The 22991-nt window shown below is 43.2% G+C and overlaps 1 pseudogene; it reads left to right on the forward strand.

Annotated features, from left to right (window-relative positions):
- LOC132830744 (E3 ubiquitin-protein ligase MIB1-like) overlaps positions 1 to 9361 on the forward strand; it is a 48307-nt pseudogene extending 38946 nt beyond the window's left edge.
- The last annotated feature ends 13630 nt before the right edge of the window (positions 9362 to 22991 follow it).

A 22991-nucleotide genomic window follows, 5' to 3' on the forward strand; every position in this document is an offset into this window, starting at 1 on the left:
CCCTTTCAAGCTTCACAATATCGTTATAATAGGAGAATTGCATACAGTATTCTAAGAGTGGCCTAACCAATGGTCCATATAGCTACAACATGACCAGTAAGGGAAAGCATATCAATTGTCTTCTTCACTAAATTATCTACCTGTGACTTCGCTTTCAAGGCACAATGAACCTGCATTCCAAGGTCTATTTGTTGAGCAAAAATTCCCAAGACCTTATCATTAAGTGTATAAATTCTACCTGATTTGCCTTTCCAAAATGCAGCATCTCACATTGGCCTATTGGTCCATTTGATCAAAATCCTGTTGTACTCTTGAGGTAACATTCTGCACTGTCCATTACACCCTCAATGCTGGTGTCATCTGCAAACTTACCATGCCTCCTATGCTCACATCCAAACTATTTAAATAAATAATCAATGGACCTCCTTATGCACCTCAATCTCATCTAGTCTAGCAGCCTGTATCTCAGTATTCTCCTCAACAACATTGTCTTTCTCTAGTGTGAATACTGATGAAAAGTATTCATTTAGCACTTCACCTATTTCCTCTGACTCCACGCACAACTTCCCACGACAATCCTTGATTGCCCCGAATCTTTCTTTAGTCATTCTTTTATTCCTGATATACCTTGATCCGACCCGCCAATGACTTCTCATGTCCCCTCCTGGCTCTCCTTAGCTCTCTCTTCAGGTCTTTCTTGGCTAACTTGTAATTCTCAAGCACCCTAACTAAGTCATCACATGTCACCCTAACATAGGCCTTTTTCTTCTTCTTGACAAGAGATTTAACTTCTTTAGTAAACCACGGCTCCCACAGCTCCTTGTCTGACAGGTACATACTTATCAAAGACCTGCAGAAGCTGGTCCTTGAATAAGCTCCATGTTTCATCTACCAATCCCTGCAGTTTCTTTCCCCATCCTATGTATCCCAAACATTGCCTAATCACGTTGTAATTGCCTTACCCCTAGCTATAACTTTTGTCCTGCAGTATATACCTATCCCCTTCCATCACTAGAGTAAACAAAACTGAATTTTGGTCACTGTCACCAAAGTGCTCACCTACCTCCAAATCTAACACCTGGCTGGGTTCATTAGCCAGTATCAAATCTAATGTGGGCCTCACCCCATGTTGGCCTGTCAACATACTGTGTCAGGAAACCCTTAAGGATTCTGAAGACATGGTACGAGACGTCTTGGAACCTGGCGCCCGGGAGGCAACAAACCATCTGAGAGTCTCGCCCATGAGTGCAGCCAGAAGTCGTGGTGCACATTGGTAGGAAGAGGGGTGGGGAGGTCATTCAGGAGCTCAGGGAGTTAGGCTGAAAGCTAAAAGCTAGGACGGACAGAGTCGTCATCTGTGGGTTGTTGCCGGTGCCACATGGCAGTGAGGCAAGGAATAGGGAGAGAGTGCAGTTGAACACGTGGCTGCAAGGATGGTGTAGGAAGGCGGCTTCAGGTATTTGGACAATTGGACTGCATTCTGGGGAAGATGGGACCTGTACAAGCAGGACAGGTTGCACCTGAACCAGAAGGGCACCAATATCCTGGGAGGTAGGTTTGCTAGCACTCTTCAGGGGGGTTTAAACTAATTTGACAGGGGGGTGGGATCCGGACTTGTAATCCAGCAAGTAGGTTAGCTGTTTTTCAGGATGTCCACGAATGTAGGGAGGCTGTGGAGAAGGTATCACTGACAGGGAATACTTGCAGACACAGAGATGGGCTCAAGTGTATATACTTCAACGCAAGGACTATCAAAAATAAGGTGTGTGAACTGAAGGCGTGGATTGGTACTTGGGACTACAATGTTGTGGCCATCACGGAAACGTGGATAGAAGAGGGACAGGAATGGTTGTTGGAGGTTCCTGGTTACAGATGTTTCAGTAAGATTAGGGAGAGTGTAAAAAAGGAGGGGTGTGGCGTTGTTGATTAGAAATGGTAAAATGGCTGCAGAAAGGCAATTCGGGGGGGATCTGCCTTTGGAGGTAGTATGGGCTGGTCAGAAATAAGAAAGGAGCAGTCACCTTGTTGGGTGTTTACTATAGGCCCCCCAATAGCAGCAGAGATGTGGAGAAACAGATTGGGAAACAGTCTTTGGAAAGATGCAGAAGCCACAGGGTAGTAGTCATGGGTGATTTTAACTTCCCAAATATTGATTGGAAGCTCTTTAGATCAAGTAGATTGGATGGGGCAGTGTTTGTGCAGTGTGTCCAGGAAGCTTTTCCAACTCAGTATGTAGATTGTCCGACCAGAGGGGAGGTCGTATTGGATTTGGTACTTGGTAACGAACTGGGACAAGTGATGGGCTTGTTTGTGGGTGAGCATTTTGGTGATGGTGACCACAATTCTGTGACTTTCACCTTGGTTATGGAGAGAGATGGGGAAGGGTAAATACGATGCTGCAAGACAGGATCTGAGGAGCACAAGTTGGGAGCATAGGCTGTCAGGGAAGGATGTCATTGAAATGTGGAACTTTTTCGAGGAACAGATACGACGTGCCCTTGATATGTATGTACCTGTCAGGCAGGAAAGAGATGGTCGTGTGAGGGAACCTTGGTTGACGAGGGAGGTTGAATGTCTAGTAAAGAGAAAGAAGGAGGCTTGCATAAGGTTGAGTAAACAAGGTTCAGACAGAGCGTTGGAGGGATACAGGATAGCTGGAGAAAGGGATTAGGAGAGCTAAGAGAGGGCATGAAAAATCTTTGGCGGGTAGGATCAAGGATAACCCCGAGGCCTTTTATGCGTATGTGAGAAACATGAGAATGACGAGAACGAGTGTAGGTCCGATCAAGGACAGTAGTGGGAGACTGTGTATTGAGTCGGAAGAGATAGGAGAGGTCTTAAATGAGTACTTTTCTTCAGTTTTACAAATGAGAGGGACCGTATTGTTGAAGAGGAGAGTATGAAACAGACTGGTAAGCTAGAGGAGATACATGTTAGGAAGGAAGATGTGTTGGGCATTTTGAAAAACTTGAGGAGAGACAAGTCCCCCAGGCCTGATGGGATATATACTAGGATCATATGGAAAGCAAGAAGGAAATTGCAGAGCCGTTAGCAATGATCTTTTCTTCTTCACTGTCAACGGGGGTGGTACCAGGGGACTGGAGAGTGGCGAATGTTGTGCCCCTGTTCAAAAAAGGGAATAGGGATAACCCCGGGCATTACAGTCTTACTTTGGTGGTAGGCAAAGTAATGGAAAGGGTACTGAGGGATAGGATTTATGAGTATCTGGAAAGACACTGCTTGATTAGGGACAGCCAGCACCGATTTATGAGGGGTAGGTCTTACCTTACAAGTCTTATTGAATTATTTGAGGAGGTGACCAAGCATGTGGATGAGGGTAGAGCAGTGGATGTAGTGTACATGGATTTTAGTAAGGCATTTGATAAGGTTCCCCATAGTAGGCTTATGCGGAAAGTCAGGAGGCATGGGATAGTGGGACATTTGGCCAGTTGGATGGAGAACTGGCTAACCGGTCAAAGTCAGAGAGTGATGGTAAATGGTAAATATTCAGTCTGGAGTCCAGTTACAAGTGGAGTTCTGCAGGGATCAGTTCGGGGTCCTCTGCTGTTTGTAATTTTTATTAATGACTTGGAAGAGGGAGTCGAAGGATGGGTCAGTAAATTTGCAGACAATACGAAGATAGGTGAAGTTGTGGATAGTGTGGAGGGCTGTTGTCAGCTGCAAAGGGACTTAAATATGATGCAGAGCTGGGCTGAGGAGTGGCAGATGGAATTCAACCCAGTCAAAAGTGAGGTTGTCCATTTTGGAAGGACAAATAAGAATGAGGAATACAGGGTCAACGGTAGGGTTCTTAGTAACTTATTTGGGCGGCACAGTGGCACAGTGCTTAGCACTGCTGTCTCACAGCGCCTGAGACCCGGGTTCAATTCCCGACTCAGGTGACTGACTATATGGAGTTTGCACGTTCTCCCCGTGTCTGCGTGGGTTTCCTCCCACAGTCCAAAGATGTGCGGGTCAGGTGAATTGGCCATGCTAAATTGCCCGTAGTGTTAGGTAAGGGATAAATGTAGTGTTAGGTATGGGTGGGTTGCGCTTTGGCGGGTCGGTGTGGACTTGTTGGGCCGAAGGGCCTGTTTCCACACTGTAAGTATTCTAATCTAAGGTGGAGGAGCAGAGGGATCTTGGGGTCTATGTTCATAGCTCTTTGAAAGATGCCACTCAGGTGGATAGAGCTTGTAAGAAGGCTTATGATGTATTATCGTTCATTAGCAGAAGGATTGAATTCAAGAGTCGTGATATGATGTTGCAGCTGTACAAGACCTTGGTAAAGGCCACATTTGGAGTAGTGTGTGCAGTTCTGGTCGCCTCACTTTTGGAAAGATGTGGAAGCTTTGGCGAGGGTGCAGAGGAGATTTACCAGGATGTTGCCTGGAATGGAGAATAGGTCATACGAGGATAGGTTGAAAGTGCTAGGTCTTTTCTCATTGGAACGTGAGGGGTGACTTGCTAGAGGTTTATAAGATGATCAGGGGAATAGATAGAGTAGACAGTCAGAGACTTTTTCCCCGGGTAACATAAATTTAAGGTGAAGGGTGGAAAGCATAGGGGGGATGTCAGGGGTAGGTTCTTTACCCAGGGAGTGGTGGGTGCATGGAATGCGCTGCCTGTGGGAGTGGCAGAGTCAGAATCATTGGTGACCTTTAAGCGGCAATTAGATAGGTACATGGGTAGGTGCTTAAGCTAGGACAAATGTTCGGCACAACATCGTGGGCTGAAGGGCCTGTCTGTGCTGTATTGTTTATGTTCTATGTTCTAAAATGCAAATACCTCACATTTATCTAAATTAAATTCCATCTGCCACTTCTCAGCCCATTGGTCCATCTGATCAAGATCCTTTTATCGCTATCCGCTACACATCCTATTTTTGTATCATCAACAAATTTACTAACTATACATCCTATGTTCACATACAAATCATTTAAATAAATGACAAAAAAGTAGTGGACCCAGCACCGATTCTTGTGGCACACAACTAGTCATAAGCCTCCAGCCTGAAAAGCAACTCTCCACCTCCAAAGTCTTCTAACTTTGAGCCAGTTCTGTATCCAAATGGCTAGTTCTCCAATTATGCCATGAGATCTAACCTAGTCAACCAGTCTACCATACGGAATCTTGTTGAACACCTTACTGATGTCCATATAGATCACATCCAATGATTTGCCCTCATCAATCCTCTTTGTCACTTCTTCAAAAATGTCAATCAAGTTCATGCGACATGATTTCCCATGCACAAAGCTAGACTGACTATCTCTAATCAGTCCTTGCCTTCACAAATACATGTAAATCCTATCCCTCAGGATTCCCTCCAACATGTAGTGGTTCTGTTCGCCGAGCTGGAAGTTTTTGTTGCAAACGTTTCGTCCCCTGGCTAGGAGACATCATCAGTGCAAACACTATATAGGACAAACAGGAAGACAGCTAACAATCCGCATACATGAACACCAACTAGCCACGAAACGACACGACCAGCTATCCCTAGTAGCCACACACTCAGACAGCAAGCAACATGAATTCGACTGGGAAAACACTACTATCATAGGGCAAGCCAGACAGAGAACAGCCAGGGAATTCCTAGAGGCATGGCATTCATCCACAAACTCCATCAACAAACACATCGACCTGGACTCAATATACCAACCACTACAGCGGACAGCTGAAACTGACACCCGGAAGCGGCAAGGACAGACCACTATAAATACCAGAAGAAACATCAAAGAAGCGCTTCACGGGAGGCTCCAGAGCACTGATGATGTCTCTTAGCCAGGGGACGAAACGTTTGCAACAAAAACTTCCAGCTCGGCGAACAGAACCACTACAACAAGCACCCGAGCTACAAATCTTCACACAAACTTTGTTCCCTCCAACATCTTGCGCACCACTGATGTCAAGTTCAGCGGTTTATATTTCCCTGGCTTTTCCTTACCACCTTTTTAAAATGTTCTTACCACCTTCAATCATGTTAGCCAACATTTGTCTTCTGACAACTCACCTGTGTCTATCAATGACATAAATATCATTGCAAGGGACCTAGCTTCCCACAGAGTTCTTGGGTACACTTGTTGAGGACCTGGGGAATTATCACTTTTATGTGTTTCAAATCATCTGGCAACTCCTCCTCTGTAGTATGGACATTTTTAAAGATGTCACCATCTATTTCCTCACATTCTATAACTTCCAAATCCTTCTCCATAGTAAATACTGCTGCAGAACTCTTTTAATATCTCCCCTGTCTCCTGCGAGTCCACACAAACATAGAACATTACAACGCAGTACAGGCGAAGCTGTGCCGCCCTGTCATACTAATCTGAAGCCCATTCCACCTACACTGTTCCAAGTACGTCCATTTGCCTGTTCAATGACGACTCAAATGCGCTTAAACTTGACGAATCTACTACTGTTGCAGGCAAAGCATTCCATACCCTTACTACTCTACTCTCTGATTTCCCTCTTAATTATTCACTACTCTACTCCCTGATTTCCCTCTTAATTATTCACCTACTGCCTTTATACTCTTCTAAGGATTCACTCAATTTCTCTACTCATCCAGCATTTCCTACACCTACCAGCTTTTCCTTTCACTCAAACAGGAATATATAGTGTCTCTGGCCTCCCATTATCTCATTTTTGAAGGCTTCTCATTTTCTAGCCGTCCCTATACCTGCAAATATTTGCCACCAAAGACCTTTTGAAAGTTCTTGCATAATACTGTCAAACTTAGCCTTCCTCCAAGTTAGAACTTCAACTTTTAGATCCAGTCTATCCTTTTCCATCACTATTTTAGAACGAATAGAATTATGGTCACTGACCCAAAGTGCTCCCCCACTGAAACCTCAGTCATCTGCCCTACCTTATTTCCCAAGAATAGGTCAGGTTTTGCACCTTCTCTAGTAGGTACATCCACATACTGAATCAGAAAATTTTCTTGTATACACTTAACAAATTCCTCTCCATCTAAACCCTCAACGGTCCATGTTTGCAAAGTTAAAATTCCCTGCCATAACCACCCTATTATGCTTACAAATAACTGTGATCTCCTAACAAATTTGTTTCTCAATTTGCCAGTATTAGGGAGTCTATAATATAGTCCCAATGAGGTGATCATCCTTTTCCTGTTTCTCAGTTCTACCCAAATAACTTCCCTTGATGTATTTCTCCCTAATAGCAGTAATGCTATCTCTTATCAAAAATGCAATCTCTGTTGCCACCCTTTCTATCCTTCCTATAGCACGTTTATACTGGAACATTACGCTGTCAGTCCTGTGTTATGTTTCTGTCATTGCTATGATATCCCAGTCCCATTTTCGTAGCCATGCCTTGAGTTCATCTGCCTTCCCTATTAGACCTCTTGCATTGGAGCAATTGCATTTTATCAGTCCTACCTTACTCTCTGCTTGTTCCTGCCTGCCCTGACTATTTGACACTCCCTTTCCCGACTGTACCAGTCTCAGATTGCTCTCTTTTCTATTTCCCTGGGTCCCACCCCCCCCCCCCCCCACCTTACAAGTTTAAATTCTCCCAAGTAGCTCTCACAAATCTCCTTGCCAGTATATTCATTCGCTACCAATTCAGCTGCAATTCATTCTTCTTCTACAGGTCACAAATACCCCAGAAGCGATTCCAATGATCCTGCACCAGATCCCCAGTCATACGTTATTCTGCTCTATCCTCCTATTCCTACCCTCACTAGCTCATAGTTGCGAAAGTGGATGAAATAATGGCACGACCCGATATTGATGTGAATGGTCAGTGTGCAGGACACACTGCAATGCAGGCAGCCAGCCAGAATGGACATGTGGATGTTTTGAAGTTACTTCTCAAGCATAGTGTTGACTTAGAACCTGAGGATAAAGATGGAGACCGAGCAGTTCACCATGCTTCGTTTGGGGATGAAGGTGCTGTAATCGATGTTTTACATCGAGGAGGAGCTGATCTAAATGCTCGGAATAAGCGAAGGCAGACTCCATTGCTCATTGCTGTAAATAAAGGTTATTTGCAAGTTGTTAAAACTTTGCTTGACCTTGGATGCCATCCCAGTCTCCAGGACTCTGAAGGTGACACACCCCTTCACGATGCAATAAGCAAAAAACGTGATGATATGCTCTGTGTGCTGCTAGAATCTGGTGCAGATGTGACAATTACTAACAACAATGGTTTCAATGCTCTTCATCATGCTGCACTGCGAGGCAATCCCAGTGCCATACGTGTGTTACTTTCCAAGCTCCCAAGGCCATGGATTGTGGATGAGGAAAAGGATGATGGATATACTGCTCTGCATTTAGCAGCACTTAACAATCATGTTGAAGTGGCAGAATTACTGGTACATCAGGGCAATGCTAACCTGGATATCCAAAATGTAAACCAGCAAACTGCATTGCATCTCGCTGTTGAGCGTCAACATACTCAAATTGTTCGGCTACTAGTTCGTGCTGGTACAAAATTGGACATCCAGGATAAAGATGGAGCCCTGAGACATCATACCTTATGTCAGCTCCGTCAACTGCAGGATATGCAGGATGTGGGAAAAGTTGATAGTGGCTGGGAGCCCTCCAAGAACACATTCCTCATGGGTCTTGGAACGCAAGGAGCAGATAAGAAGAGTGCTGCTTCTATTTCTTGCTTCCTCGCCGCAAATGGAGCAGATCTTGCTATTCGCAACAAGAAAGGACAGTCGCCATTCGATCTTTGCCCTGATCCAAACCTCTGTAAAGTCCTTGCAAAATGTCATAAGGAGAAAGTCAGTGGACAGGTTGGATCACGTAGCCCTTCCACGATTAACAATGATACAGAGACTTTGGAAGAGTGTGTGGTTTGTTCAGACATGAAGCGTGACACTTTGTTTGGACCTTGTGGACACATTGCGACTTGTTCTCTCAGTTCACCGCGTGTTAAAAAGTGTCTGATCTGCAAGGACCAGGTTCAATCGCGAGCAAAGATTGAGGAGTGCTTGGTATGTTCTGACAAGAAGGCAGCAGTCCTTTTTCAACCTTGCGGTCATATGTGCGCCTGTGAGAATTGAGCAAGCCTGATGAAAAGGTGTGTACAATGCCGGGCTGTCGTCGAGCGAACAGTGCCTTTTATTATGTGTTGTGGTGGGAAAGGTAGTGGAAACATTACTGCTCTTCAGCGAGACAAAGACAATGCCAACGCCAATGCAGATGTTCAGAAGCTTCAGCAACAGTTACAAGATATCATAGAGCAGACCATGTGCCCAGTATGTTTGGATCGTTTAAAGAACATGATCTTCCTCTGCGGTCATGGGGCATGTCAGCTTTGTGGTGACCGAATGAGTGAATGCCCTATTTGCCGTAAAGCCACAGAACACAGGATCCTCTTGTATTAAACATAAACATTGTCTGAGTACAAAGTGAAGCACTACAACCACACCTGTATAATATTTGCAAATAAATTATTTTGGGTAGCTTTTTTTCCTGTTTTGGGCTATAACATTTGGATCCTAACCTCTAGAGTCTTTTCCATGACATAATATTATCATATGAAAAATCTTAAATTTATATGCATCATCATCAAAAGACTTTACTGATCAAACCTGTTTGGAAAGATTCTCCCAGCTTCACGCTTAGCTCCTAATGTACCTGATTGCATTCCTAGCACAGTTAGAAGAGTTAGAATAGGAAAGCAGTAAATAAGGTCGTTGTCTCCTCGTGCAGAAAATAGAAAATAATAATTTGTTTATTTTCAAACACATTTCTGTTTTAAGTTTCTGACTTTTTTTTGCAGGTTTTGAACTTAGATTGCATTGGTTGATACTTTTTCTGTGGGTAATCATTTATAACGCATAGGTAACAGTACTTCCTTTCTAAAGTCCCGCACCTTCGGTAAAAAGCCTACAAAATTAAATTGGCTTTATAAATTCACAATTCAACAAAGCAATTAATTTTTGCAGTACCTTATCTAGCATGCATGTATTCAAAGTGTGTTGTCTGAACCTGAATTGTTTTCCCTTTCTATTTTGTACTACAAAAAAGGAAAAAAAAAGCAGAGTGGACTCGATGGGCCGAATGGTCTTACTTCCACTCCTATGTCTTATAACACCAGGGCTAGTGGGTGGCACGGTGGCACGGTGGTTAGCACACCTGCTGCGTCACAGCGCCAGGTTCAATTCCCGCCTCAGGCGACTGACTGTGTGGAGTTTGCACGTTCTCCCCGTGTCTGCGTGGGTGTGCTCCGGTTTCCTCCCACAGTCCAAAGATGTGCGGGTCAGGTGAATTGGCCATGCAAAATTGCCCGTAGTGTTAGGCAAGGGGTAAATGTATGGGTGGGCTGCGCTTTGGCGGGTTGGTGTGGACTTGCTGGGCTGAAGGGCCTGTTTCCACACTGCAAGTAATCTAATCCAGTTATTAGTACCTTTAAGGTTTTAAAACTACCTTTTTAAACTCCTGTCTAACTTTCTATATTCTCCCTTCAGAATCTCATCCTTTTCCCTTCCTATGTGTACAATGTTCTAATGTGTATAATGACCTCCTGCTGATCCCTCTCCCCTTTGAGAACATTTTACACCATATCTGAAATATCCTTGATATTGACATCAGGGAGGTAACACTCCATTATCGTTTTTCACTGCTAGCTACAGAAACATAAGTTTGTCCCTCTGATTATCAGTCCTAACTTGCTCTCTGCTTTGTTCCAGCCTGCCCTGACTGTTTCACACTCCCTTTCTTGACTGTACCAGTCTTAGATTGATCTCTTTTCTATTTCCCTGGGTCCCACCCATATCCACCCCCCTCCCCACTCCACCTCACCTTACAAGTCCCCTATTACAATTATTCATGTGGAATTCGACATATCTCTCATTATATTAGAGTTTGTCATGATACCAGAAACTTGGCTGTTTGTGCGACAATCCCCTGAAATTCCATCACTGCATACATTTTCCATAACAGCATACTTGATTGTGATGGGGATAGCCACAGAAGACACCTGCACTACATACTGACTCTTCCTACCTTTCCTGGAGTTACCCATTCACCTGCGTGCATCCATGGCTTTTTTTCCCTTCCTAAGTGCCATCCATCACACCCCCAGCTCTTGTAAATTCCTCTTTCCATCTATCACTCTAACCGATCCATGTGATCTGATAGGATTCGCAACCAAAGACACTTCCTGCAGACATAATCATCAGTAACTTCCTTAAACTTCCACACCCAAAAGGAAGAGCATATTACTCTACTAAAGGCCGTCTTTGCTGCTTCACAATCTACAGACCCAGAAAATAGTACCTTCTTTTTGCTCGAAAAAGCAGTGCTCCAAGCCAACTTAGTTCTTACGGTTAATATTTTTAAAAAAATTAATCAAGAGGCAGATCTCAATAAAGCATATAATTAGTAAAGAACCCACTACTCACTACTGCAGATTTACAACAAGGTTACACGTTAAAAACTATGCACTTATCTGTTCCTGTGTTGTGAGCTCCCACAGAGGTTTCACCAAAGCCAGCTGTGAATTTCATTGTTAATTTTTCCTTGAATAACTCTGATGTCCAGAGATAACTCAAACAGCAAAGGCAGTGACTGTTCACTGCTGTGTCAGTTAGCAGTGTAGGTATGTGAAACAGGAGGTGAAGGATCCTATGGCAATCTAAAATGAACGACAGGGGATTTTCTCCTGAATAATAACTTAGCTGGCCATGTTCCCATTGCTTTTACTGGGGTCTTGCAGCTCCCTTCAGCAGCACCTTCCAAACTTTGGACATCGATTGCTTAAGAAGGACAGGGACAGCAGACACGTGGGAACACCACCACCAACCTCCATTCCCTCCCGAATAGTATTATGGGTGTGCAGGAATGGCCTCTGTCTCTGAGGCAAGAAGAGTGTGAAGACGTCGGGAAATCAGCAGGAACATTAGGCGATAATGCATTACAGCAAAGTGAGCACCTCAAGATCGTAATGCAGGACGACCAAGCTCACTCTGTCAAACACCCGCACAATACTATTGTTATACTTTCTCACGTCAAAACATCAAGTCCATAAGTCAATGAAATGGGCGATGATCACATCGAGTCTGTAAATCAGTTGATTCGGCAATTATTCACATCAGGTCTGTAAATTAACTATATCAAATTTATAGTTCAATTAACTCGGCATTTTGATTACATCAGATCATTGTGTATCTACTAGTTGGATTCAAACATATTGCCTCTTCGCTGATGTGGTTACTTGCATATTTTGTAATCTTTGCCGCTGAACCCTGTATTCTGTTCCGCTTACTCATATCTGTTAGCAATTAATAAGGCCTCTGTCGTCGAGGTGGTGTTTCTTTGCTGATGCAGAATCGTTTTTAGAGTCGATTTCAAACATCTTATTCCATACAGTGAGATACTGTATTACAAGTTTCTTTCTTTTTGTATTAAGGTCATTTCATTTTACCATTGCACTCACAAGCGCCTCTATATTTATTACATCCGCATTTCATTCATAAAATTGTGGTCTCTCCACTCCCCAGTGCACCACTTCACCCGAAGCTATGAGCAGATTATAATACTAATCTCCCTTCAGAACCATCTACCAGGTCTTGAATAGCTTGCAGGGCATCAAACAAGTTTTTTTTCCCCTCAGCACGTACCTATTAGATATATATTGAATAGGGCCTTTGTCCCCTTTAAGGAAATGACGATTAAAATAGCGCTTCCGTGAAATTAAATGAAACAACTGGCAATAGTGAGTGAAATCTCAAAACTCAGCTGCGGTAATCAGTTCAGTACCCAATCTGCCTTTATTAAGTGCATATATAATTTCCGATTTTGTTAAATCTTATAAGCCTGACATTCTTTCTAGTATTCTCTACGCCAAAAGGACCCCCACCTTTCACTTCTCGACTGTTGGGCGTACCTACACAAGATGTACTGCAGCTATTTTAAAGAGGCAGCTTACCGCCTGCTACTCAAGAGTAACTAGGGACAGGTAATAAATGCTGGTGCAGCTAGTCCCCACATGTGCCCACAGCACATGAGTGAATAAAGCAAAAACAAAATTGCTGCTCTCTCTATTGCATAAACTGCAATTCAGAAAGATTCACTGATAGGATGTAGGCATTGTTGTCTAGTCCAGCATTTATTGCTCACCCCTAATCCCACAAGGTAATGTGATGTTGGGACATCCAAAATGTTACGGGGAAGGAATTCAGCAGAGAAAGTACAGGAAAATTATTCTCTAAAGTATTCTCATCCATCTGAAAAGCAAAACAACAATATTACAGGCAACATGGGAGGGACTAGACCTCATTGGTGTGAAAATAGATACAATCAGTGTCAATTTGAGGTTTGCCCAAAGGAAAAAAAAACTCAGTAATATCTAAAAATTATAGAATTCCTACAGTGTGGAAGCAGGCTATTTATCCACACTGACTCTCCTAAGAGCATTTGACCCAAACTCACCCACCCTACCTTTTCCTGTAACCCTGAATTTCCCATGGCTAATCCACCTGTTCTGTACATCCATGGACACAATGGGAAATAGAGAATGGCGCATCCACTTAATCTGCACATAAGACCATAAGACATAGAAGCAGAAATTGGGCCATTCAGCCCTTCAAGTCTGTTCTTGGAGCAAATGGGATCTGAACCTGGGGATTTCACTAGGTCAGAGGAAAGTCCTCTATCACTGTCCCACAAGATTCTTCAAAGGTACCCGTGAGATTGAGCCTTTACTCCTATCTAATTTGGCCATTAAAACAGGGGAGTGTACTCCAACATATACAAATATGGCTACAACATTTTTTTTGAAATTGGATTACAATGATGATCATCCACCCAAGATTGTTAAGCACTCACTATGGTTCAATATTCAGCAGTGTGAAATGTCCAGCCAATCTCAAGAGAAGTAATGAGTAGTTTACCTGTTTATTGGGATAAATACTGAAAACTACTTTTGGATACTGCTCAAACTGACTTGTTTGGGCACATACTTTAGACCATATGATATAGGAACAAAATTGAGCCATTCAGCCTATCACCATTTGATCCTGGCTGAAATGTTTCTCAAACCTTTGTGCCTTCTTCCTGTAACAGTTGATCCCTTTGCCAGTTAAAAACCTACCTATCTCTGTCTTAAATATTATCCATGATGTGGAGGAGCTGGTGTTGGACTGAGTGGATAAAGTTAAAAATCACACAACACGAGGTTATAGCCCAACAGGTTAATTGGGAAGCACTAGCTTTCAGAATGCTGCTCCTTCATCCGGTAGTTGTGGAGAATAAGACTGCAAGACACAGAATTTATAGCAAAAGTTACAGTGTCATGCAACTGAAGTGATACATTGAACAAATCTGTAAAAGACACTGTAATCTTTTGCTATAAATTCTGTGTCTTAGGTCTTATTCTCCACAACTACCTGATGATGGAGTAGGGCTCTGAAAGCTAGTGCTTCCAAACAAACCTGTTGGGCTATAACCTGGTGTTGTGTGATTTTTAACTTTAACATACTCAATGACAGTCTTCAGCAAAAATGAGTTCCACACAGTCATTACCTTTTCATCCCAGTTTCAAAGGGGCATCCCTTTCCTCTCAGATTACCCTGTTTGAGGCCTAGGTTTTCCAGCTGGTGGGGAAATATCTTTCCCAAGTCCATTGTATCCAGGTCTGTCAGTATTCTGTATGTTCCAATGAGATTCCCCCTCATCCTTTTAAACCCCATAGAGTTCACAACCAGAGGCCTCAACTAATCATCATATAACAAACCCTTTATCTCAGGATCATTTTTGCAAACCTCCTGTAAACCATTTGGCCAATTCAATGTGCCAATACTGCCAGTAAGTATTCTCTAAGCTTCACATGTCCTCTCTAAAGGTTGGGAATTTACATTTCCAATGCTAACATATCCTTCCTTCGATACAGAGACTAAAACTGCTTACAATATTCCAAAGTGATCTTATATGGACTCAGCAATGCATCCCTGCTCTTGAAATGAAAGCTAAAATTACATTTGCGTTTCAAACTGTCAACTGAACCTACACATTAACATTAAGAGAGTTTTGAAGTAGGAGTCCCAAGTTTTTTTGTGCTTCAGATTTCTGAAGCCTTTCCACATTTTGAAAGTAACCTGTGCATCTCTCCTTTCTACCGAATTCTCCAAATAGTATTCCATGTATTTCACATGTTGCTGACGAGGCAGCCCTCTCCAACTCCCTTATCCCATTTAATAAAGTATGATCATAACATCTCAAAGCTGACTGAATTCATGAATTCTACAGTGTTTGACCACTGACATTCTGTCCTTGAGCTCCAGATCAATTTCAATTAATAAGAAAATAATTACTTGAGGAAGAAGGCTGATAATAAAGGCTTTGAAGCAGCTCAAACTTGACCTTGGTTCTCCTCATAGAATGTGATATTCCAATTCAATGTACCAATAGTGCGGGTAAATATTCTCTAGGCCTCATAGGTCCTCTCAAAAGGTGGAGACCAGAATAATAATGAAGTCAAACAAATCTTCCGCTGCAGCTCAATAATTTTCATTTGCAGAAACTGAATGTAGCCTCATAAATGGCTTGTTGCTCTGTGCAAGGAGGTAAATATCACACACTATTTTGCAGCAGAATATCAAACTCAATCTTGACAAATCATATCATTGCCAGAATGACAGAGAGATAACAATTCCCTGACCTGCCTATTGATCCAAACATAAAGGTCCAGCTGAAGGTGGAATCGTTGTGCCTAAGGTTTCTTGCTCGTAGCATTTGTACATGACGCAGCAGCACAACATTCATCCTGGGACTGAGCAACAACCCTCCTAAGTCTCTATATTATCTGCTCCTTGCAAGCTTCCCCCACTGTGCCTTGCAGTTCCTCAAAAAAAATGCTATATTATTAACAGGAATGCAGCAAATTCCACATTATAATGTGATTAGTCAAACACATCTATTGATGGGAGTGTTCCAGCAAGAAAGCAAAGCTTACCATAGCTTTTCACACATTAATGCCTGCCTCAATTGAGAGTATTTTCATTTTCAAGGTTGCTGTAAGTTTCAAGGCACTCTGAAGGGGTGGCAAAGTGACTCACTAGTTAGCACTGCTGCATAGCAGCACAAGGATTCCAGCCTTAGACGACTGTCTGTGTGTAGTTTGCACATTCTTCTTATGTCGAGGTGGATTTACTCCCAGAATCCAAAGATGTGCGGGTTAAGTGGATTGGCCATGCTAAATTGCCCAAAGTATCCAGGGATGTGCAAGTTAGGTGGATTAGCTATGGTTAATAGGGAGTTTAGGAGTTAGGGTGGCAGAGTGGGTCTGAGTGAGACATGATGGGCTGACTGGCCTCTTTCTGTACTGGAGGGGTTCGATGATCCTCTAACTGCGGCTGAACATTGATGGTAATTGTATTTTTAGAGGTGCTATGCTTTGATTGAGGCATAGTTGATGCATGATTTGTCAACAGCCTACCCCCAGAATTGGAGATAGGAAAATCAAAGAAGGGAAAGGAAGTGTAGAAAAGTTGCAACTGTGAGGCTGATCAGGAGATGAGAAGATAGGGCTGGATCTTATAGTTCTCCGGTTAAGTGCAAGTGGTGATCAGTTTGGTGGAATGATTCTCATCATGAGGTTGAATATTGCCAAACCCACTGCACTCTCAGCTTAAGGCACGCATAGTCCATTTTGTCTGTACCATCAAAATCTTGCCAGTCACCTTAAGGAGTGCTGGCATCTCAGCCCTGGGACCTGTGAAAAATTATGGAGGAGAAGGGAAGGTTGGCACTGTCTTTCCCCATGAAGGTCCTGGTGAATGGTGTCATGTTGTGAAGAGGTGTTCTCTTTCTTGAGGACCATCAGAGGAGGGTGTGCCACCAGATGATGCTTGGTTAGACCGCCATCTGAGTTGGCGTCATATTCAGAGATGGAGGATTGGTCTGCTGTGTGGATTGAAGGACAGTGACATATTCTGGCTGGACCAGCATTTATTACCAGAGTCAACTGTTACAAAGCTGGTCCGTTTTTCTAAAAAACTGTTCCTTTTCTCGAGGATACTGTGCCCTTGACTATTTTCAGAGGAGCTGTAAAACACTCCAGGTTCTGGTTTGGTACAGAGATGAAAGGGTATTGGGAGGCCTTTTTGTTTATACATAAAAAGATGAGACTTTATGCCAAAGTTTTTATCTTTTAGGAGTAACCTGTATAAGTCAACTCTACAAGCCAGCTCGCTAGCTGTGCAGTTCAGTCCAGAATTTTAGTCGGTCAGTTCAGCAGTGGACTGTGTGGAAACAAGCTGCTAATCCCTCTCTCTCCTTCTGCCCTTCTAACTTTGACCTGTAAGCCTTTGTTCAGTTTTACTCTGTGTTTAAGGGGTTTGTTTATTGGTACTATTGTGTATTTTCGGAACAATATAATTAAATCTAGTTTGGATAGACTGAATTCTGTAGGTATTGTATATTCTGTTCTTTGTATGTATTTCATTCTGTAATTTTGTAAATACATTTTTGTCTGTTTTAAAACCTGGTAATCAACCGAGCTAACTTACTCCGGGTAATTTTCACTGGACGCTTATTGAAACAAATTGCAAAGTTACGGTCTGGGCTGCCTGCTTAAGAATGTTTTGAGTCCATAACAAAACCACATCTCTGAGGATCTGGAGTCACATGTAGGCCAGACCAGGTAAGGATGGCAGTTTCCTTCCCTATAGGAAACAGATGTGTTGTTCCAATAATCAGTAATGGATTTGTGGTAACTATTAGACTCTTAATTCCTTATGTTTTATTGAATTTAAATTTCCTCATTTGCAGTGGTGGGATTTGAACCTGGGTCTCTAAATATTACTTGGGTTTCTGGATTAACAGTCCCTGCCTCCCAGAGATGTCTTGGAATGCATCTGCAGGAGTCTTAAGGGGGAGGGAGAGCAGCCAGTAGTTGTGGTATACATTGGTACCAATGACATAGCTGGGAAAGGGAGGAGGACCTGAAAAGAGAATATGGGGAGATAGGTTGGAAGATAAAAGATAGGATAAGTAGAGTAGGAATCTCAGGATTGCTACTGGTGCCATAGGCTTGTGAGGCTAGGTACGACGAATGAGTGTAAATGAGGATGTGGCTGCAGGGCTAGTGGAGGAGGGAGGGCTTCAGACACGTGGATCATTGGGTTTCCTTCTTGGGAAGGTGGGACCTGTAAAAGAAGGACAGTTTGCACCTGAACTGGAGAGGCACCAATATCCTGGGCTGGAGGTTTGCTAGAGCTCTTTGAGAAGGTTTAAAATAGATTGCAGGAGGATGGGAACCTAAGCAGCGGATCAGATGATGGAGTAGGTACTGAACAGTCAGATACAGTGTGCAGAGAGTCTGTAAGGAGGGATAGGCAATTGATAGGGCAAAGGTGCTGTCAGTGTGATGGGTTGAAGTGTATCTATTTTAATGTAAGAAGAATCACGAATAAGGGTGATGAACCTAGAACATTGATCAGTAGTTGGAACTGTAATGTTGTGGCTATTACAGAGACTTGGATATCAAAGAGGCGGGAATGGTTATTGCACGTTCCAGGGTTTAGATCTTTCAAAAAGAATGAGGGGAGAGGTAAAAGAGGAGGAGTAGTGGCATTGCTAATTAGGGATAGTATCGCAGCTGCAGCAAGGGGGCAGCGAGAAGGGTTTGTCTACAAAATTAGTATGGATGGAAGTTAGAAATAGGAAGGGAGCAGTCATTTCATTGGGAGTTTTCTACAGATTTTCCAATAGCAACAGTGACACAGAGGAGCAGATTAGGAGGCAGATTTTGGAAAGGTGCAGAAGGGTGGCATGGTGACACAGTGGTTAGCACTGCTGCCTCACAGCACCAGAGACCCAGGTTCAATTCCTGCCTCAGGCGACTGTGTGCAGTTTGCACATTCTCCCCGTGTCTCCGAGGGTTTGCTCTGGTTTCCTCCCACAGTCCAAAAAATGTGCAGCTTAGGTGAATTGGCCATGCTAAATTGTCCGTAGCGTTAAGGTAAGGCATAAATGTAGGAGAATGGGTCTGGGTGGGTTGTACTTCGGCGGGTCGGTATGGACGTGTTGGGCCGAAGGGCCTGTTTCCACGCTGTGAAGTAATCTAATCTAAATAATCTAACAGGATTGTTGTCATGGGTGACCTTAATTTCCCTAATATTGATTGGAACCTCCTTAGTTCAAGTAGTTTGGATGGAGTAGTTTTTGTCAGGCTTATCCAGGAAGGATTTCTGACTCGATATGTAGATAGGCCAATTAGAGGAGAGACCATACAAGATTTGGTGCTTGGCAACACACCATGCCCAGATGTCAGATCTGTCAGTGGGAGAGAATTTTGTGATAGTGATCATAACTCCCTGTAATCATATAGTAATCTTTACTATAGTCATGGTGAGAAATAGGAGCAGATGGTATGGGAAAGTACTTAATTGAGGGAGGGAGAATTACAATGCTAACTGGGCCACCTAAATTGGGAAAAGATGTGACAGAAACGTGAAGGTTGTTTAGAAAGCACTTGCTAATAGTGCTGGACAGGTTTGTCCCACTGAGGCAAGAAAAGAATGGTAGGTTGAGAAGACCTTGGATGACAAGGAATATAGAACATCTAGTCAAGAGGAAGAAGGAAGCTTACTTAAGGTTGATGAGCCAGGGCTTTAGAAGATTACAAGGTAGCCATGAAGGAACTGAAGAATGAACTTAGGAGAGCTAGAAGGGGACATGAAACATCTTTAGTGGGTACGATTAAGGAAAATGAAAAGGTATTCTATGCTTATGTGAGGAACAAGGCAATAGCCAGAGTGAGGGTAGGGCCGATAAGGGATAGTGGAAGGAACTTGAACCAGGAGTTGGAGAAGGTCAGGGAGGTCCTTAATGAATATTTTACTTCAGTACTCATTATTGAGAGGGACCATGATGTTTCTAAAGATAGTGTGAAACAGACTGGTATGTGAGAACAGGGGTAGCATGGTGACTCAGTGGTTAGCACTGCTGCCACACAGCACCAGGATCCCAGATTTGATTCCAGCCTTGGGTGACTGTCTGTGAGGAGTTTGCACATTCTCCCTGTGTCTGCATGAGTTTCCTCTGGGTACTCTGGTTTCCTCCTGCAGACCAGGTGAATTGGTCATGCTAAAATGCCCATACTGCTAGGTGCATTAGTCAGAGGGCAATTGGTCTGGGTGGGTTACTCTTCAGAGGGTTGGTGTGGAGTGGTTGGGCTGAAGGACCTGTTTCCACACTGTAAGGAAGATTGGTGGAGTTGTGGATAGTGAGGAGGGCTGTTGTCGGCTGCAAAGGGACTTAGATATGATGCAGAGTTGAGCTGAGGAGTGGGAGATGGAGTTCAACCCTGTCAAGTGTGAGGTTTTTTTTGGAAGAACAAATAAGAATGCGGAATACAGGGTTAACGGTAGGGTTCTAAGTAAGGTGGAGGAGCAGAGGGATCTTGGGGTCTCTGTTCATAGCTCTTTGAAAGTTGCCACTCAGTTGGATAGAGCTTGTAAGAAGGCCTATGGTGTATTATCGTTCATTAGCAGAGGGATTGAATTCAAGAATCGTGAGGTGATATTGCAGCTGTACAGGACCTTGGTAAGGCCACATTTGGAGTACTGTGTGCAGTTCTGGTCGTCTCACTTTAGGAAAGAGGTGGAAGCTTTGCAGAGGGTGCAGAGTAGATTTACCAGGATGTTGCCTGGAATGGAGAATAGGTCGTACGAGGATAGGTTGAGAGTGCTAGGCCTTTTCTCATTGGAACGGCGAAGGATGAGGAGTGACTTGATAGAGGTTTATAAGATGATCAGGGGAATAGATAGAGTAGACAGTCAGAGATTTTTTTCCCTGGGTATAACAGAGTGTTATAAGGGGACATAAATTTAAGGTGAAGGGTGGAAGGTATGGTGGGATGTCAGGGGTAGGTTCTTTACCTAGAGAGTGGTGGGGGCATGGAATGCGCTGCCTGTGGGAGTGGCAGAGTCAGAATCATTGGTGGCCTTTAAGCGGCAATTGGATAGGTGCTTAAGCTAGGACAAATGTTCGGCACAACATCGTGGGCTGAAGGGCCTGTTCTGTGCTGCATTGTTCTATGTTCTATGTTTTGTTTTAATCTAAAAGGTTGATGTTATGAAGGAGGATATGCTTAAAAGTTTGAAAAACGTAAGGATAGATAAATCCCTTAGCCCAGGTGTGATATATTTTAGGTTATCAAAGGAAGCAAGGGAAGAGATTGCTGCTCCGTAGATGGTGGTCTTTGTATACTCACTGTCCACTGCAGTGTTCAAGAATCATTGGAATTACAGACCAGTCAGTTTTATGTCTGTGGTGGGCAAAATACTGGAGAGGATTCTGAAAGACAGGATTTTTGATTGAATCATAAATGCATAGTTTGATTAGAGATAGTCAGTATGACTTTGTGAGGGACAAGTCATGCCTCACAAACTATGTTGAATTTTTCAAGGATGTGACAAAACGCACAGATGAAGGTGGATGTGGTGTACATGGATTTTAGCAAGGCATTTGATAAGGTTCCCCTTGGTAGGCACATTCAGAAAGTAAGGAGGCATGGAATACAGAGAAATTTGGTTGTCTAGATACAGAATAGACTTGTCCATAGAAGACAGAGGGTGGTGGTAGATGGAAATTATTCAGACTGGAGCTCAGTGACCAGTGGTGTTCCACAGAAATTATCTCCGGACCTCTTTTTGTGAGTTTTATAATAACTCAGATGAGGAAGTGGGAGGTTGGGTTAGTAAGTTTGCCGATAACACAAACTAGAGACTTTTTTTCCCATGCCAGAGATGTCTATCAGGACTGGGTATAATTTTGATGTGGTTGGAGGAAGGTTTATGGGAGATGTCAAAGGTAGGTTCTTTACACAAAGAGTGGAGGGTGCATGATATATACTGCCAGCAATTGTAGTAGAGTCAAATACATTAGGGATATTTAAGCAAGTACATTGAAGATAGTAGGATAAAAGGATAAAAGGAGGGCACAACACTGAGGGCCAAATGCTGTGGTGCACTGGTCTATGTTCTGTGTTCCAGTGATAATACCACTTGGCTGTCACCTCCCTTGAAAGCCCTCTGTTACATGCAACATCCACTCTCAGTCACTCGACTAATTCACACACACACACACACACACACACACACACACACATCACCACCAATCGCATTCCCAAACTTGCCGTTTTTCATGAACCTCAGAAGAAAACAAAATTTTGCATGTTGTCTATATGCTACCTAATGAAGGAGAAGTGCTCTGAAAGCTCATGCTTCCAAATAAACCTATTGATCTATAACCTGGTGTTGTGTGATTCTGAACTATGTGCATCTTATTCATTTGCTCCCTCTCTGTCTATGCACAAAAATGTGACACATGGCAGGGCCCAGCAGTGACAAACAGGTTGAGAGAGGGAGAGTTCCAGTTAAAATCATAGAGTCCTATCACATGGAGACAGGCTCTTTGGATGAAACTGTTCCAGGACCTATCAAAATGTCCATTCATGCTAAACCTATTTCCCTGTACTTAAATCTTTCCTTTCCATGTATTTGTCCAAATGACTTTAAAATGTTGTTAATGGACCCACCTCAATTCCTTCTGCTGGCAGCTCAATCTATATGCTCTGTGTAAAAAAAGTTGTCCTTCAGTTTCCCTTTTATTCTTTTCCTTCTAACCTTAGCCTGATGCCCTCTAGTGCTTGATTCCCTAATCCTGGGAAAAAGACAAAAGCTTTCACCCTATCAATATCTCTCATGATCTTATACACTTCTATGTAAGAACACCACCTCAGTCTCCTACACTCTGAAGAAAAAAGTCCAAGCTTGTCCAACCTCTCCCTATAACGTAGGCCATTGAGTCCTGGCAACATCCTTGTAAATGTTTTCTGCACTCGTTCCAGTTTAATAACATCCTTCCTATCGCAAGGTGACCAAATCAGAACATAATATTCCGATTGCAGCCTCACCAATGTCCTGTACAACTGCAACATAACTTCCCAACTTCTAAACTCAGTGCCCTGATTGGCAAAGGCTAGTGTGCTTCACATCTTCTTCA

The sequence above is a fragment of the Hemiscyllium ocellatum genome, chromosome 32 (assembly GCF_020745735.1).
Source record: "Hemiscyllium ocellatum isolate sHemOce1 chromosome 32, sHemOce1.pat.X.cur, whole genome shotgun sequence".
Taxonomy (NCBI): Eukaryota; Metazoa; Chordata; class Chondrichthyes; order Orectolobiformes; family Hemiscylliidae; genus Hemiscyllium; species Hemiscyllium ocellatum.